The sequence below is a fragment of the Trachypithecus francoisi genome, unplaced genomic scaffold (genome assembly GCF_009764315.1).
Source record: "Trachypithecus francoisi isolate TF-2019V2 unplaced genomic scaffold, Tfra_2.0 Lachesis_group13, whole genome shotgun sequence".
Lineage (NCBI taxonomy): Eukaryota > Metazoa > Chordata > Mammalia > Primates > Cercopithecidae > Trachypithecus > Trachypithecus francoisi.
In genome coordinates this window covers 13,965,786-13,984,303 of record NW_022681458.1, presented here as the reverse complement: position 1 = coordinate 13,984,303, position 18,518 = coordinate 13,965,786, and the positions used below count along the sequence as shown (strand labels likewise).

General features: G+C 41.2%; 1 protein-coding gene across 14 annotated transcripts in view; it reads left to right on the top strand.

The window, feature by feature from the left end:
* The window catches only part of RHBDD1 (rhomboid domain containing 1), a 214,585-nt gene that overhangs the window by 57,553 nt on the left and 138,514 nt on the right, over positions 1-18,518 (top strand). The gene's annotated exons all lie outside the window — the stretch shown is intronic.

The following is an 18,518-nucleotide window of genomic DNA, read 5'->3' as shown; positions in this document are numbered from 1 at the left end:
TACTTCAAGTGAGTAAGTGTTGGATTCCTTAGTGCCTGCCCATCCAGCCACGTATTTGGTGAGCAGTATTGGTGGAATAGTTTAAGTTCCCTCCCTAATTACACTGAGGAATTCTCCCTCAGAAGTTACAGGATCCTAAGCCCTCGACAAACTGATGCTATAATTGAGTGTTCCCTGGGTAAGAACTTACTGAATAAAATCTGCGACTTCAGATGCAATAGTGTTACACCAGTTAGAACACATCAGAAACTCAGACTTTAAAAAATTATATATTAAATACTGTTTGGATCATGAACTCTCAGTGACATTTTCTTTTCAAAAATTCAGTTTTAATATTAGCTAAAAACTTAAAAATCCAAACCACCAGTGACTCCTGTAAAAAAGGTCTAGATTCTAATTGGGAGTGGAAACCTAAGGACCAGACTATTATGAATCTTACCACATTTTTCGTTGACTCATTTTTCCTAATTCTCATCTTTACCCTGAGCTTTCTGTCTTGTTTTTGTTCTTTTTAAGGTGTAGCAAGGGAGAAACTTGTGTTTGTGAAAAGGCTATGTGTAAGGTATAGTACATGTACATTTCTTTCTTTGCCAAAGGGCAGTGAAGAACTCTGGTTTTTCTAAAGGGAGAGACATTTTCCTTTTTATCATTATTGTTGTGACTACAATTTGGTTTTGTTTTCCTCAATCAGGTGTTTTACATGAATAACAGTTGTGTTAGTCGTGATCAGGAGTTATCAAATCTCTGGTCTGAGAATCTGCACTTTAGGAATTAAACGACTTCCATGGCAAGTGATTTAAGGTGTATTTGCAGGAATTGGGAAATGGCTGAAGTTACAGCCACAGAGAGGATTGTAGTTAGATACAGAAAGGGTGAAAACATGTCTGGGAACATTAAGTTCCAAGCTTTTTACCTTGCAGCAGTAATTTTGAAGATTTGCCCCCAAGAAACTGTAAAAGTTCATTTAAAATTCATAAATTCCACTCCAGCGTCTCTGAGTGCACTGCCTGTGATTGCTACCCAGGGTCTTGAGCATGCTGATTGTGTACTGTTTAACACACATGGTTTGTCTTGGTATTTCCCATGCTGCCAGACTGGCTTGTTCTGCTTCTTCAGTCTGAAAGGACTCGTCAGAGCTGTTGTCACCCATTCGGCTAGAGGTGAACTGCCCAAGTAATGAGAGAGGTGTTCTTTATGTGCTCTGCATTATTTCAAGGTCCTCTTCAGAGATCTTTATTTTTAACAATGGCTTGAGGTCCGCCTTTGATCTGGGTTTTTTACATTTTCACATGTTAGTTGCGATTGAGTTTTCTGAACGTTCAGCTAAGAACCAACAGTAAAATAGGGGTTAGAGGGGAAAGGGACAACAAAAGATCTCAGAAAATAATAAAGGAGATTAAAACTATCTGGTGAAGCAAACCTTTCAGCAGACTCGAAGGCGTGTAGTGTTTTTGGAAAAGTTTTGTTGAGGAATACAAATTAGAAATCAATAGATTTCATTTTCTCAAAGTGTTTTGTGGGTCAAAACACATTGTTAGACTTGTGTTTACGTAAACAGTTATATGGCTTCTAGTCAGACTGTCGCTTGTTCTCACGTTCTCCATGACAGATTATAAACCCTAATTATACCTTTCCAGACATAGATGCTGAGCAAAGGCCAGCTGAAGGTATATCCGTCAGGGATGAAGTACTGGGGATGGCTTTCTTACTGAATTCTCCTTTCAGCACACCTTTTTTGAGTGCCACTCCCTCTTCCTCCTAGCTCTGTACTTCATAGTCCTAGGCCCTTGATTCAGTTCCTTTTCTAGGTATCAGTCCCTCATCTGTAAGATGAGACCGGTAATAGTACCCATGTCATGGACTTGTTGGAAGAATTAAAAGATTGCACAAGACGAATGCTGAAGTCTGTGTCTGGCTGATGGGCAGGCTGCTGCCGTTTCCATGTCCCTGACCCATCACCTGCAGGTGCAAGGAGAGAGTTGCTAAAGCTCAGGCCAGTCAGGGCATGTCCACGTCTTCCAGAACTATGTAAATCGTGGAATCCCCTTGAAAGTGTTTGCTAACAACTTATTGAATAACATAACTACAAATTTTAGAGAGCCCTTTAAAAGACATAATAAATGAGTACTTAAAAATAGTGCGTCTGTTTTTAAAACAGTGAGATGTTTGAGTTTTGACTCACATTTCATTTACTTGCAATGTGTCAGCCATTCTACAGGATTCTTTTGTATGTATTTTCTCTTTTAATTCTTACAATATTTTTATTATCTCCTGCACATGAGGAATGGAGCTGTATCTGTTATAAGGTTCTGGGAATTCATTCAGTGATGAACATCTGCATTAGCATTTCTTCAGTGTGGTAACATTCTTGACTCTTACTAGAATCATCAGGTCCTCCATTCCACCTGTGGTCTGCCTACCCTGGAGCTGAAATAGAGTGTTTAGCCAAATTCTCTTTGAGAGATTGAGGCCTGCTGGATTCTATAATGCCTCTGTCATCTTTTGGCACCTTGGCTAGGAGTCTTTTGGTTACAATTTAAAGAAACCCAGTTCTTTGTGTTACATACAGTCCAATTATGCGCTTTTAGTTATTTTAAAATGCTTGGGGTGAATGATACCCCCATTTACCCTGATGTGATTATTAAGCATTGTGTACCCATACCCAAATATTTCATATACTCCATAAATATATACTCCTATTATGTACCCATAAACATTTAAAATAAAATTTTTTTGAAAAGTAAAAAACCCAACTCAAGCAAATGTGATCAAAGAAAAGGACACTATTAAAATTTCCAGTGGTGTACTTTAAGGTTCCAGGAACTTCAGATATGATGAAACTCAGGGTCTTACTGTCATTAGGATTCTGTTTCTCCCTCCTGTCTCTATCTCACTAACCGCCCACTCCCAACCCCTGTTTTGGCTTTTGTGTTAGTTATCTATTGCTATGTAATAAATGATCTCAAATCTAGTGGCTTAAAACAACCACATTTACTATCTCACAGTGTTTAATAGGTCAGGAGTCTAGGTATGGTTTATCTGGGTCCTTGGTTTCAGGCTCTCTCAAGACTGCAACAAAGGTGTCAGTACAGAAATCTTATCTGAAGGCTTGACTGGGGAAGGATCCAATGCCAACTCCTGTGGTTGTGGGAAGAATTCAATTCCTTCTGTGTTGCTGGACTAAGAGCCTCACTGTTGGCTGGAGGCTGCCCTCCGTTCATTGCCACTTGACTGTCTCCCTAGGGCAGCTTACAATGTGGTATCTTCCTTCAGCAAAGAAGAGTCTGCTTGTGAGGCAGAAATTACAGTCTTATGTAATATTAATAGCATAATCATAGAAGTGACTTGTATTCTGTTGATTAGAAACAAGTCACGGGTTCCACCTGTGCTCATGGCAAAGGGTCTATCCAAGGCGTGAGTACCCAGGAATCAGGGATCAGCAGGGGTCATCTTAAAGTCTGTCTGCCCAGTTTCATTCTCAGAAGAGTTCTCTCCGCATGGTGACAGCGCTGATACCAGCAGCTCCTACATCCTAATGCTGGCAATCTTGGAGAAAATGCAGCCACTGTCTCCTTGGCATTTGTATAAGTATCTGTACCCTACCAGTAGAATTCTTGGTTGGAAACCCTAGAAATAAACTTTGGCAAACTGAACCATAAAAAGCCTTACTGGAAGGATATCAGGCAGCTTCTAGAATTTTTGAGAATACTGAAGACCTGGACTGGAAGAACCTGTAAGAACTGGCAGGATGCTTGTTGCCATTGGTCAGTGCTTCATTAGACCGTCATCACTAGACTCTCAGTATTAGATACAAAGGGTATCTGATTGGCCAGTGCAGGTCACATGCCTGTGCTCTGGCTGCCAGAAAGATGACGGACTATCTGCACCTCTTAAGCCTCCACTGGAGGTGGGGCTGTGTTTCTTTGATTGTGACGCTACTCTGAGATGAGCCCATGGCGTCACCTGGCTTAATTAGGATCACTTTTAAATGTTCAGCCTAGCAGCTTGCATTGCATAAGCAGATTCAGCTCAAATGGGCAGCTTTTAGAACTTTCTAGCTAGTGGTTCTATGCTCTTTGTTTAACATTAACTGTGCCTTACAGACATACCAGAAAGCTGCTACAGAGCAGTATGTGATGTTGATGGCACATTCAGGTCTCTGAGTCATGTAGTAGATGGGGCATGTCTGTTTTTCATAGTCAGAATTTTTATTCATACCAGATTTAACCACAAGCAGAATTTACTTTTTCTGAAATTATGGGCTAACTTTACAATGCAGTTTTTGTCCTAATCTTGGTGTTGGCTCTAGGAATTCCGGGGTTATCTTAACTTTTTACTTTCATCATCTTTGGCCATGTGCATATGACTTTTTGTACATGTGAGTACACTGACTTGAGGTATCAGGTTTTTATAAGTACAAAGAACTTGTGAATCTTTTGAAATAAGTTCATGTTTCCTTGCATGCATTTTCAAAGCTAAATTTAATTCTTATGCAGCATTACAGTAGAATAGAATAAGTAAGACCAACTTACCAAGAAGGGAAACAGATGCCACTTCTATGGGATAGTTTGTGAGGTGCAATCTTGCCTACTCTCGAAATGTTTTTCTTATTGGCCCAATATGGCAACTGAAATCTCACCATTAGAACTTAAATTTTGAGTTAAGGTCAATGAATCTCAGCCTGAACACATTGGAATTTCCTGGGGAATTAAAAACAACATTTCAAAAAAATAACAAAACGGAAAAACAACAACAACAACAATGTCAGGACTCTACCCCAGACCAACGTTGTATAATTTCTGGGAGTGGGGCCCAAGGAGCAGTAAATTGTAAAACTTCTTTAAGGGATTCTAAAGTGCAGCCAGGATTGAGAACCAGCAGATCATGACTAGAACTGGGAAGGGCAGTGCGTTCATTCATATTATGATACATACAAGGAAATACACTAGACAGCATTTCCACAGTTCTATTTGAGACTGTTTCCTGCCATTCTTTCTTCTTCATGTATCTGTATGATGAACTTCCTTTAACAAAGATCAATAAGTCAGTCTTTAGACTTAGAGCAACCTTAGAGAGTCCATCTACCATAGGGCCATGGAATTTCTAGCTATGGCATTGCTTGTAAAAATACCTCCAAAAGACTGAACTCACAGGGTTATCTATTTGCTTCATACCAGTAGCACATGTTAAAATCAGGCTATAAACAGTCCAACTTCTCTTTCATTTTATATTTACTTTCTGGAGGTAATGTGCAAATAATCATTCATGTGGTATCCAGAAATATTTTTGTCTATAGTAATAGCAGATGGCAGAGCATTTTTCCTGTGCCAAGTCACATTTGTTCTACCACAGTGCAATGTGGAAGTGATCATGGCCTCTTTCAAATATTCAACTCCCCATGTGCATTTCAGTTGTGGTGGGAACTTTTCTTGCATATCAGTTCAATATGTTGTAGATTGACTTGGAATCCTTGGAATTTGTGCATAGTATAGTCACATGAGAAGTACTTTGAAAAGAAATAGTTTCGAAGCCTCATGATTAAAAGTCATCAATTCAGTGAACATTTAATAAGCATATTTTGTGTGCTAAGCCAGTGGTTTTCCACTGGGATGGGTGGCTTTGTCCCCAGGAGGGATTTTGGAAATTTGCAGGGTTGTTCTTAGTAATCCTAATGATTAGCGGGGGGTGCTACTGGCATTTGGGGTACAGGAGCCAAAGGTACTAGCTGTCTCGCAGCTTACAGGACAGACCTCCACAATAAAAACCATCCTCTACACACAGCACTACCCACACCTGGTCTATCGAAAGGGCATTCATGTAAATGAAAAACCTGTTTATGATTATCTGAGCCTAAAACCTAAGTGTGCTTTTCATATAAAGAGCAGTTTTTTGGGGGACATGGATTTAATATACAGTGACTTTTCCAGGAAAATTATATTAATACATTGTAAATGTAAAGTGAGGGAAAGTTGTACTTTGCTTTATTTGGAATCAAGAGTTTTTTAACCTCACGTAAACTCACATGACCCGTGGAACCTTGAATGTGGTACTTGAGTCACAAAAAGCCTGCATCTGTAACCACCTGCATTCGTTATTCCCATATTTATGAGGATTCCATACATAGGTGCAAGCACAGGGCTACTTTATATGTCTCCTGCTGGTGGTTTGCCTGAGCAATTGTAATTCATACTATTTTTATTTATTTATTTATTTATTTCAAGACAGAGTCTTGCAGTGTTGCCAAGGTTGGAGTACATTGAGACCATCTTGGCTCACTGCAACCTCTGCCTCTTGGGCTCAAGTGATTCTCCTGCCTCAGCCTCCCAAGTAGCTGAGATTTACAGGCGTGCACCACTACACATGGCAAATTTTTGTATTTTTAGTAGAGGTGGGGTTTTACCACGTTGGCCAGGCTAGTCTTGAACTCCTGATGTCAAGTGATCCGCCCCCCTCGACCTCCCAAAGTGCTTGGATTGCAGGCGTGAGCCACTGTGCCCAGCCTATAATTCATAATATTTTATTTTATTACTTTTTATTCTTATTTTTATAGCTAGGATATTATGTTGACTTGTGATTATGTGTTTGTATATGTATCTGTGCTTTAAAAAGTAAGTGTGTAAGATGTGTTATTCATAAATTTTATTTCAAGAAGGAGCATTACAAAATATTTGGGTTATAGGGGGGTATTTGGTGTGATTGGATTGAAAGTCACTGAATTAAATAGCAGGGTGATATCAGACAAATCAACAGACAGGGAAACTTCAGCATGCTAGAGGAGCACAGGCGCCACTGCAGGATCCGGAGGAGCAGCCTCTGCCAAGTCCTGAGGGAGTGTGGTCCCACTGGCCCGGCATGATCAGGAGCTGGGGGACATGGAGGGCAAAAGGAATGGCACATACAAAGTCCTGAAGGGTGGATGCTTACGTTGGTGAGTGGCTAGAGCCCCTGGTGTGGTAGGGCTGAGCCCTGGCAGAGGGGAGAGAGAAGGCTGGAGAGGCAGACAGAAGTCCATGAAGAGCCTAACAAGCCTTGCTTGCATTTTATTCTAGAGACACTGGGGAGCTACCAAAGGGCTTCTGGGCTAGGATCAGGTTTGCTGGTTAGACAGACACACTTGTCACAGTGGTGAAAATGGGCTAGATGAGGGCATGGTTACATGAGCCAGGGTGAAGTCTGAGCTAGGCAACCATGTAGACTGCTGGGCTAACACTTTTGCAGGCCATGTGAACCTTTCTGAGCTCTCCTGCTGCCTAGCAGCAGTCAGCCCTGCAGTCTCACCCAGCAACTATGCTCTTGACTACTTTTCTAAGAGGTTGGGGTATGGGTGGGAAGGGGTGGTGCAGAGAAGATGGAGAGGATTGTGGTCAGTGGGAGCTATTCAGCATGGAATATGGAAGATACAGGGTAGGGAACTCTAGGATGTGTCTGGTTACATGAAGTGTCTGAGGAAAAGAACACTAGCCTCACAGAATCTCACTGACTGTTTAGCCTCTGTGGCCAATTAAAGGAATCGGGGGAGATTCTTGTCCAGTTATTTTGTGTGATTTCACTTACCTTTGCTTTTATTTAACTTAGTACAACCTGTCATTTTGTTTTGAAGGAGATTTAAATAACAACACAGATCCTAAAGAAACTTTGTAATACTGCAAAGCTAATGATTATGACTTTCATCCAGAGCGTTATTTAGAAACACTTGCCCATGCCAAATGGAGGAAGGTGTTCTTAACAACTCACCCCAGCAATAGCAAAACTATTTAAGTTTATCCACCACATTGACGAGAGAAGTACTGTTCTTAAAATGAGAGCCTTGCTCGGTGTCTTTTCCCTTTGCATTTAAAAATAAATGAAATTACTGAAACACATTAAATTAAAACATTAAATTAATGAAATTTAAGAAGTTTGGAAAATAAGGGAGATGTTACGTTCCCCACATATTACCTATTAATATTTTTTATGTATTTCCTTTACATCTTGTTTTTAGCTACATTTATGTATATTTGTGCATGTGTATAATATGTATAAATATGTAACATTATAATTGTATATAATCTAGGAATCAACACATGAAATACGGGAGCACATTTTGAATCATTCTTCCCTCTCAACTTCCAACTTGCAACCTAGCTACCTTCTAATTAGATGTCTCTATTTTGTTGTCTCACAGGCCTCTCAAAGCGAAGAAAACAACTGAGCTCTTGCATTGTCTCTCACCCTGACTTTTCCTTTTTCCAATCTTCTGCATCTCAGTAAATGGTTCCACTATCCATTTAGTTGTACAAGCCAGAAGCCTAGATTTCTTCCTTTCCCTCACCCTCTACACTGAGTCCATCAGCAAGTCCTTTTATCTCTCCTCTAAAATACATCCCAGATCCATCCGTTACCCTTCCTGGGATAGAAGCAGTCCTATCAAGATCTGTTCTATTAGTATTAATATTTCTGTAGTCCACTGCTACCACTTTCTTCCAAGCTGCCATAATCTTTTACCAGGACTACATTATCCTCCTTACCTGTCTTCTGCTTAATTTGACCATTCTTACTTCTCTAGGGTCTGTTCTCTCAGCAGGCAGAATAGATCACTCCTAAAAATGCTCCTGTTTGAAATCCTCCAGTGGCCTTCCATTGTACTTGGAAAACAACTCAAGTTCATTACTATGGCACATAAGGCACATGGCACACAGGCCTTATGTACTGTGAGTTTCTAAATTTATGCAGTACCCTGTGCACGCCCATATTTCTTGCTTACTATTAGTCATCTCAATTTTTTTTTTTTTTTTTTTTTTTGAGGGAGAGTCCCCACTAACACTTAGGCTGGAGTGTAGTGGTACAATCTTGGCTCACTACAACCTCTGCCCTGGGGTTCAAGCGATTCTCCTGCCTTAGCCTCCCAAGTAGCTGGGACAACAGGCACATGCCACCACGCCTAGCTAATTTTTGTATTTTCAGTAGAGACGGGGTTTCGTCATGTTGACCAGGCTGGTCTTGAACTCCTGACCTCAGGTAATCCACCTGCCTCGGCCTCGCAAATGCTAGGTTTACAGGCATGAACCATCGTACCTGACCATCTCAATGTTTTAAAATACCAAATTCTTCCTGCCTCAAGCTGCTACATATGTGCTTGTCCCTGCCTGAAGCTTCCATTCCCACCTCTGAGCATGCTAGCTCCACTTAAATGACACCCCTTGAGAAGCCATCCCAGACAGTTCTAAGTAAAGTAGACTTGCTTTCTTACACTTAACACAGTTTGGGGTGTGTGTGTGTGTGTGTGTGTGTGTGTGTGTGTGTGTGTGTGTCTGTCTGTCTGTCTGTCTATCCATGTCTCCTCCACTCTAGATTTTAAACGCCAGGAGGCAAGGACCATGTTTGTCTTGTTTATATTACAGTCACTAAATATTTGATGAGTGAATGAATGAATATGTCTTATTCCATTTAGTGTTGCTACAAAGGAATACCTGAGTCTGGGTAATTTATAAAGAGAGGAGGTTTATTTAGCTCACAGTTCTACCAGCTGGAGTTCAAAACTGAGCCTCTGCTGAGGGCCTCAGGCTCTTTCCACTCATGGTGGAAGGTGAAGGAGAACCAGCTTGTGCAAAGACCACATGGGGAGAGAGGAAGAAGTAAGACAGGCAGTGCTATGCTTTCTTTAAGAACCAGCTCTGGGCCAGGCACCGTGGCTCACACCTGTAATCCCAGCACTGTGGGAAGCTGAGTTGGGTGGGTCACTGAGGTCAGGAGTTCCAGACCAGCTTGACCAACATGGTGAAACCCTGTCTCTACTAAAAAAACAAACAAACGAAAATTAGCTGGGCATGGTGGCATGCACCTGCAATCTCAGTTACTCAGGAGGCTGAGGCAGGAAAATCGCTTGAACCCAGGAGGCGGAGGTTGCAATGAATCGAGATTGCACCATTGTACTCCAGCCTGGGCAACAAGAGCAAAACTCCGTCTCAAAAAACAAAACACAACAACACCAAACCAGCTCTGGCGGAAACTATTAAAAGTGAGATCTCATTCACCCGCAAGGGAGGATATTAATCTATTCATGGGAGATCTGCCCTCATGACTCAGTCACCTCCCATTAGGCCCTACCTCCCTATACTCCTACAACGAGGATTAAATTTCAACATGAGTTTTGGAGGGACAAGCATCGAAGCCATGGCGGAATGTACCTACTTGAACCAGCTCAGGGAATTGTCTTATTATCAGGCATAGGGACATGGAATTGAGAGCCCAGGAATTACTAAACATTGTCTGTTACCTTGGAAACTCTTTTGTAAAAGAGGTTTCTGCTACCTTTCCAATACCCTTGTTTTTGTCCAGATTCTGTTTATCTGGGCCTCAAGTAAATGTCAGTGGTCAGCTTCCATCCCTGTATCTGCAGTTGGTGCCATGCTTACTAAATCATCATGGATTGTAGAGGGTGCACTGTCAGTATAGCTGCCTTTGGGGGACATAATATTGGAAGATGGCTAGGTTTTACTTCTGAGGACCAAGGTGCAGGGAGCAAGGGATGCACGGTAGAGAGCATGTAGACCAGGTCATTCAGTCATGCTGGTGTCATGGTTGAAGGAGGCATCAAGGACAGAAAACAAGAGGTTTAAAAACAGTTTCTCTTGAGAAGAAGCTAATCCTGTCAAAATCTTTCCTAGTGGCGTTAGCGTTCAAAAACCTGAAAAATTTGTATTACGTCTCATTGCTAGTACTGCAAATCCGGGACCATTTATTAAGATCCCCACACCCCAGAGCTTCTGATCAGTGCAGCCCCTTCCTGCTATTAACTGCTTTTACAGGAGGAAATTGTGGAGAGTACAATAGGCCACTTCTAGCTGACTGCCTCTTACCCTACCTCGTTCCCTTACCTTGTCCAACATCGCGTCTCCAAGTTGTATCCTTAATGAGGTCATTCGCTCTGCATACATAGTGAGATTATGTCTTAGAGTAATACATTTTCTGCTTTCTGAGCTTTGCTTGAGAGGACAACCTCTTCAACTGTGGAAAGAATTTGCCGTTTAATAGAGGAGGGCCTTCATAGCTTGTCACAGCTTTCAGTCACAGCTCTAGTTTTTGATTCTGTCACAGTGGCACATGAGAGCAGGAACATTTTGCATAACCACTTAACTCAGCCTTACAATAGCCTCTTAAATGGATGAGGAGCAGCTTAAGCTGGCTTGATAGGAAAGAACACTGTCTGTTGGTGTTAATAATATTCGTATTTAGTTTGCATAATTTAAATCCACAATAATATCTCAGTTTTGCTCCAAAATTGCCTTTCTACTATCACTATCCCATATACATAATGTATAGCAACACTGATTTGATTGTAACCTTTTCATATTTTATTGAAATTTTTTTTCTATAAACATATATTGAGCACCCCCTCTGCATCAGGAAATACACAAGTGCTGCATATCTAGAGGTCCACTGGACAAAAGTAATGAGTGAGGATTTTCAGAATTGTAAAAGCACATGAGACCTCATGTTGAAAAACACAGCACATCTTAGCAGGTTAAATAAATCTACAACTAGCTACAATGATTGTGGTATAAAGATGCTATGTCCAAAATAAAGAGAAAATCTTTGAAAGCTGAAAGAAAAGACAGATTGCCTACAGAGGAATGACTTTCCAACTGACAGTACATTCATTATCAGCAGCAGTAGATCCTATACCTGTCATCAAAATAGGATGCTGAAATAAAGACCTTTTAAGACATACAGAGACTAGGATAATTTTTTACCCTCAAATATTAACTGAAAGAAGTGTGAAATACTGTATTTTGGCAGGGAGGAAACTGAACCCAGAAATAGGTTGCACCATTACAGAAACAATGACACGACAAGGAATTTGGACAATAAGTTAATGAACTTGAGTAATCAGAATAAATGGCTTCCTCTGTGCTATGATTTGAGTATAACAAGATGTTTTCCAGTTAAATATAGGACTACTTTGGTTTGGTGCTGATGTCTGAAATTCTTGTTTGTGATGAGTTATTCACCTCAGTCAAGGTTTTTAAGAAGGGGTCCATGGATGGAGTTCAGGGTATCTATGGACTTCCTAAAATTACAGGTGACACACTTTGTGTTTACATAGTTCTTCTGAAGACAGTCTTGTTGACTCTTCTCATCAGACCCTTAAAGGTGCTTAGAATTTGAACTAGTTTAAGAACTACTGGATTAAGTTACTGTTCCTTATTAAAGTGAAATTACATCGATACTTACCTGGCTCTCAAGTTGAGATACATGATCTGAATTTGAATAGTAACGTTATTGGTTACCTTGCAGAATCATTGTGACTCTGGAAAAATTATTTTTCTTCTCATTGTAATCTGAATGTGCATTGTATGACCTGTGTGGCTAAAGGCAGCAGTGGTGTGCCTGGCCGGTGTGACTGTATCTCAGTATCACAGTCAGTATTGGATTATAGTTTCGATTTTTCTAAAGAGAGTCGCTATTAGGCTAACAGAAGAAATAAAGCTTTTAAGTTACCAATTTTAAGATATAATAATAGATTTATTTATTTTTTGTTAATTGAACAGATATTTTGTGTAATACATTGTCCAAGTGTATGTAATGGGGTGGACAGCGGGAGGCTGCGTTCAGTCATTATCTATACCGTGAGATTTCCTGCTAAAATAAGTATTAACTGGTGACCATGTACAGCTTGTATTTTCCCCCCAGCTTTATTGAGGCATCACTGACAAATAAATGTTGTATATATTTAAGGTATATAATGTGATGTTTTGATGACATATACATTGTAGAGTGATTACCATGACCAAGCTAATTAATATATCTATTACTTCAAGTAGTTAGCATTTTCACGTGTGTGGTAAGAACACTTAAGATGTACTCTGCTAGGAAATTTCAAGTGTACAATGTAATGTATTTTTATTAACTCTACTCACCATGCTGTATATTAGCTCTCTTACTTATTCATCTTATAACTGACAATTCGTGGCCTTTGATCAGCATCCCCCTATTTCTCCCATCCCTAATCCCTGGCAACCACTGTTCTACTCTGTTTCTATGAGTTTGACTTCTTTAGATTCCACATATGAGTGAGATCATACAGTATCTGTCTTTCTGTATCTGGCTTATTTCACTTAGGAAAATGCCATCTGGATTTGTCCATTTTGTCTTAAATGGCAGGATTTCCTTATTTTTTAAGTATGAATAATAAAGTTTCCATTGCATGTGGATGCATGTGTATATACATACCACATTTTCTTTATCGGTTGATGGACACTTAGGTTTTTTTTTATCTTGGCTATTGTGAATAATGATATAATGAACATGGGAGTGCAGATATCGCTTTGAAATACTAATTTCAGTTCCTTTGGGAATACACCCAGAAGTAGAATTGCTGGATCATATGGTCTTTCTATTTTTAGATTTTGTAAGAACCTCTGTATTGTTTTCTATAATGGCTGTACCAGTTTGCATTCCCACCAACAGTGTATCGGGGTTCCCTTTACATCCTTGCCCACACTTGTTATATCATTTGATTTTTTATAACAATCATGCTCACACATGTGAGGCGATATCTTGTTGTGGTTTTTGACTTGTATTTCCCTGATGATTAGTGATGTTGAGCAGCTTTTCATGTACCTGTTGCCCATTCATATCAAAGGAAATAGCAAAATGAAAAGGCATCCTGCAGAATGGAGACTATATTTGCAAATCATATGTCCAATAGGGGACTAATATGCAAAATATGTAAAGAACTATAACTCAATGGCAGTAAAACAAATGACCCAATTGAAAAATGAGTAAAGCACTTGACTAGACATTTTTCTAAAAAAGACATACAAATGTAATGAGATTTTTTTAATACAGTGTATTTTAGATACATGTATTTTATGTGTAATTTAAATTCTACTCTTCCTCTCATCTGGTAGTTATGTACTGAGTGTTAGTGTCAGGCTGTTTACTGTAGAGGCTGTGGTCATGGATGTAGAGTTGGTGGTGGTCCTGTCCCAGAGGGAATTACTCTGAACAGGATAGAGGGTAGTAGGTCATAACCAAATCCCCAGTCCTAGTCTAAGACCTGGTAAGGTCAAGAGGAAGTTGTTCCTAGTGGCAGGGTTGTCCCTGCATGCTGCTTCAGATGGCAACTTCCACGTGTAGCTAAGAACAGAATGAAGCCACAGGCTTATTCAGAGACCACAAGCTTCACAACTTCTGGTTAGCATGTCTAATTATGGTTGTAACAACCCAGTCTGGTTTTGATGCTGTTACGTTTGAAGGTAGATCCCAGCCACTGATCAACGCATTCAGATGGATCATCTTCCTCCAAAGCCCAGGGCTTCTTTCGGTCTCCACAGCACCCCCAGCTCAGGGGTAAATTCCCTAACCCTAGGACTGGTGGACCCACCTTCCCAGTTCAGTTTTCTCCCCGTGTGCAGGTCCATCTGTCTTTTCACTCAGCATGTGGGTATCTCTTAGAGGGTGAAGGGAAGTGATTTGTCAAATGGTTACCAAGAGCATGGAGAAAGTTAATTTACCTCTTAAAATGAGTTTTATATTCCTTTTACACTGGTGAAATTCGTTCTCCTGTTTTGTGTGTGTGTGTGTGTGTGTGTGTGTGTGTGTGTAATGTTGAGAGATTCTCAGTTTTGATTGAATGAGATCATAATCTCATTTTTATTTTAAAATTCAACACTTTCATAGAGCTTAAATGAAACAAGACCAGTTAAATGTTTTGAGATGGAACATAGGTGGAAAATGCTGAATGTTGGAGTGTGATGCAGTGAGTTCTCTTGACTGCCAGCCTCCCTTCCCTAGGTATTTGAAATTATATTAGGGCAATTAGATTATAACTCAAACTTCTGAAAACCATTTAGAGATAGATAAGAAATTCATTTCACTGTATTGTACTCAATATTGTAAATGAGATTCAAGATTAATTGTCTAATAGGTTGAAGTTTTAAATTGAAATTTCCTTCTATGTTATTTTCTATCATATATGCTTCACCATGAAGGTTGATTTGAAACCAGAGTTTCAGAAATACTGATATTATTATATTCTTTTCATCTAAATTGAAGTTATTATTATATTTTTAACTGGTCCTGGCCACTTCTTTGTATCTCTCAGACTGCCACTTTCTTTGTCATTTTTAGAGCTATTAATAGGTGGCAGATTGTACTGAGCCTGAGCATAGAATAAAATAAGTACAGTGGTCCCCCTTATCTGTGATTTTTGCCTTCTGCGTTTTTAGTTAGCCCCAGGCAACCTTGATCCAAAAACATTAAGTGGAAAATTCCAGAAATAAACCATTTATAAGTTTTAAATTTCACACTGCTCTGCATAGCGTGGTGAAATCTCACCCTGTCTCACCCAGGACATGAATCATCTCTTTGCCCTGTGTGTCCATGCTGTCTGTGCTACCCACACGTGAGTCAGTTAGTAGCTGTTATGATTATGAGACCGGAAAAGCATAGTATATATAAGGTTCAGTACTATCCATGGTTTCAGCCATCCAGTTGGGGGTCTGCAGATAATGGGGGACTACTATACAATTTTTTTTAGCACGGTTGGGGAGCTAAAAGTATAGTTCCTACTATTTTTGCCAGAAAATGGGGAAAAAATGTTTAATCCCATATTTTTATTATATATGAAGTAGTGACATGGACAGGAGACAGAAACAGTGGGTAGAAGAAGGCAGTTCCCAGCAAAGGCCCCACCATCAAGCCTGGAAACCCATAGCCCTAAATGGCAACAGGCATTCCTGTTTTTGCACCCGATAGCTGCCTTTTGGCCCACCATGCCCCGCTCTCCTCTACCCATATAAACCTGAGACCCCAGGCTCCAGAAGGAGACAAAGAGATGAACAGAAGAGCAGAAGAACAGGAGAATGGCGCAACAGAGTGAAGAGGAGCATCGGAATGCCGAGAGGAGTTTACCTGGGGACGATGGGAGAGGAGATACGTCACTGGACAGCCAAATTCCAGGGGAAGACCATCTCCCCACTCCATCCCTCTTCCACCTCCCCATCAATCCCACTTCCAGCTCCCCATCAGTCCCACTGAGCCACCTCCATCACCCAATAAAAGCTTCACATTCATCCTTTGTGAAAAGGCAGAGGGTCCACTGAGCTGTCTAACACATAAGCCGACTGTGGACGGCAAAGCTAAAAGAGTACGCTGTAACACACACCCACTTGGGCTTCAGGAGTCGCAGATACACACCCCTGGATATTGCCATGGGGCTGAAGCCTAGGAGCACTCATCCCAGCCCCTGCACCTGTCCATCAGTGTGCTCCCTTTCCCGTAAGGGGTTTAAGCAGGCACGGCCGCCAAACAAGTCACACCCCTGTGGCACATCCTGCAAGGGGGGGTCAGGGAACTCCTGTTTCAGTAGATATATTTGATGAAAATAATGCCCTCCTGAGGGAATGATCGTTTATGTGGTGTGTATGTGTGCACGCATGTGTGTGTGTGCACGCACGTGTATATGCCATGACTTTTAGCACGTGTGCATGTATATGAGGGCTTGTTTGGGCAATAGTGTCATTTAATCAGCTAATGGGAACAAGAATCGATGCTGTTCTCTTTACAAGACTCCTGTGTGTCTAAGTGTTCTTCATTGCATTGTCTTTTCCTGAGAGCCAACCAGTCTTTTCATAGCTTGGAGACAATGAAAATTACTCAGAACCATCTTGCTTGTGGTGTTTCAGGAACTCTCCCCTAGGCTGCTGCCATAGTTGGCGAAATGTGTTGGTTTTGACTCTGAGTCTCATGTAGGTTACCAAATGGTGGACTCTTAGCTCTGTGACTGCCATGGCTCAGCAAGTACCCTGAGCTGAAGATCTAGTGGTTTTAACTTACCTCCTGATGGTCTTACTGAAATGGTCCTGGCACACTTGAGCCATTTACTCAACATATCCTTGAGTGCCTCTCATGTGCCTGGCACTGTCCTGGGTGTTTGGAATACAAGCGTGAAAGCCACATAAAGGCTATGCTCTTGGAGTCTCCATCGGGCTCTTTCATAACTTTCAGTTTCCCACCTTCTGGAATGAGAGGTCACTATTCCAGGCTGTGGGAATGCATTCATTTGCTTGACTTTTTTTTTTTTTTTTTTTTTTAAGCTTCTAATTTTGTGTCATGTATGAATGAGATACCATTGCTGCCCTCAGGGAGTTTATGTGTGACAGAGAGAGACAGACGGGCAGGCAGACGTGTAAGCACTTTGCCACCAGCAGACTGGCTTCGTGCCATAATAAATTAGGAGCAGCGACTCTGAGGGGAGGGAGGAGAAGGAAAGAGCGACTCTTCAACTGGGGTGGGATTTTTTGACAGAGGTGCCGTTTGGCTTAGCCTGTGGCCAGAGAGTGCTTGGGGGATGTGACAGTGGAGCGTGTGGGAATGGATGTAGTAGACGAGGAGGGTCTCCACCCTCTGACTCTGCAGAGATGAGCAAGGCCAAGTGTTGGAAGGGCTTGAACACACACTGGAGTATTCTGTGAGAGCCAGTGGATTTCAGAGGATGGCAGTGACGCCACTTGCCTTCTGCCTTAGGCGGATAACTGATGGCTGTGTGTTGGATGCACTGGAGAGCAAGAGCCGGCTCTCAGGGAGACCAGCTGGATGATTCTCTTTCATTTATTTTACTCATTCAACACACATTCATCTGGGGTTCACTCTGTGCCCAATACTGGGCATTTCCAAATAGTTCAGATGGCAGTAAGCGTGGTTGTGGCAGTAGGAATGGGAAGGCTGGGAGGAGTATGAGAGGCATTACAAAGGGGAAGTGGGAGTGGCACACCAGAAAAGCCTAGTTTAAGGTGTCAGTGGATGTGTGCATGTGTGCGCGGGGGTATCTAGAGGGCGGCGGGCAGCTGGAAATGGAGGTCAAGTGCATAAAGAACAGCTCATTGTGTAGGGATCCCCCCCCCCACCAACTCCGCTTTTGTGGTAACATGCAGAGGTTTTTGAGAATCCCCAGTAATTTCTTAAACTCAGGCTGGGTGGGAGATCATTCAGCCAGGGAACTCCACAAAGAGTGTTGCCACTTGGGTCAAAGTAGACCTCTGAAAATAGATTTTATAAGTGATTGCCACTTTTAGATGACAGTTTAAGAAGAGTTAAACCACTTTCATGCCCTAACTCATCTTTCAAGTTTGAAATTTAAATCTGTGTTTCTTTGTTCTGAGTGACTGGAAGATAAATATGAAGACAACTTTGGTGGATGCAGGTGGGCATCTCAGTTCCTTTTGCTGAGTTTCACTTGCTCTCTGCTTCACTCATCTATGGTGTAGAAAACTGCAGCAGTCTGCCCTGCTGTAACACAGATAGACATCATCCCTCACAATGGCTGGATAATTCCAGATTTAATGCCAAACAGAGAAAACTGATTCCATTTATGTTTTGTGATAAGAGGTACAGAGAAAAACAGAAAGCAGTGTAATGACTTGTCTTGACAAAATGCTTCCGCTGTTCTGCAGGAGCCAATCCACTTCCCCTGTTTAAGGAGGGGTGTTGCATTTGAAACGTGGTGGTGGTTACTCATTGTGCTTTTTTTTTGA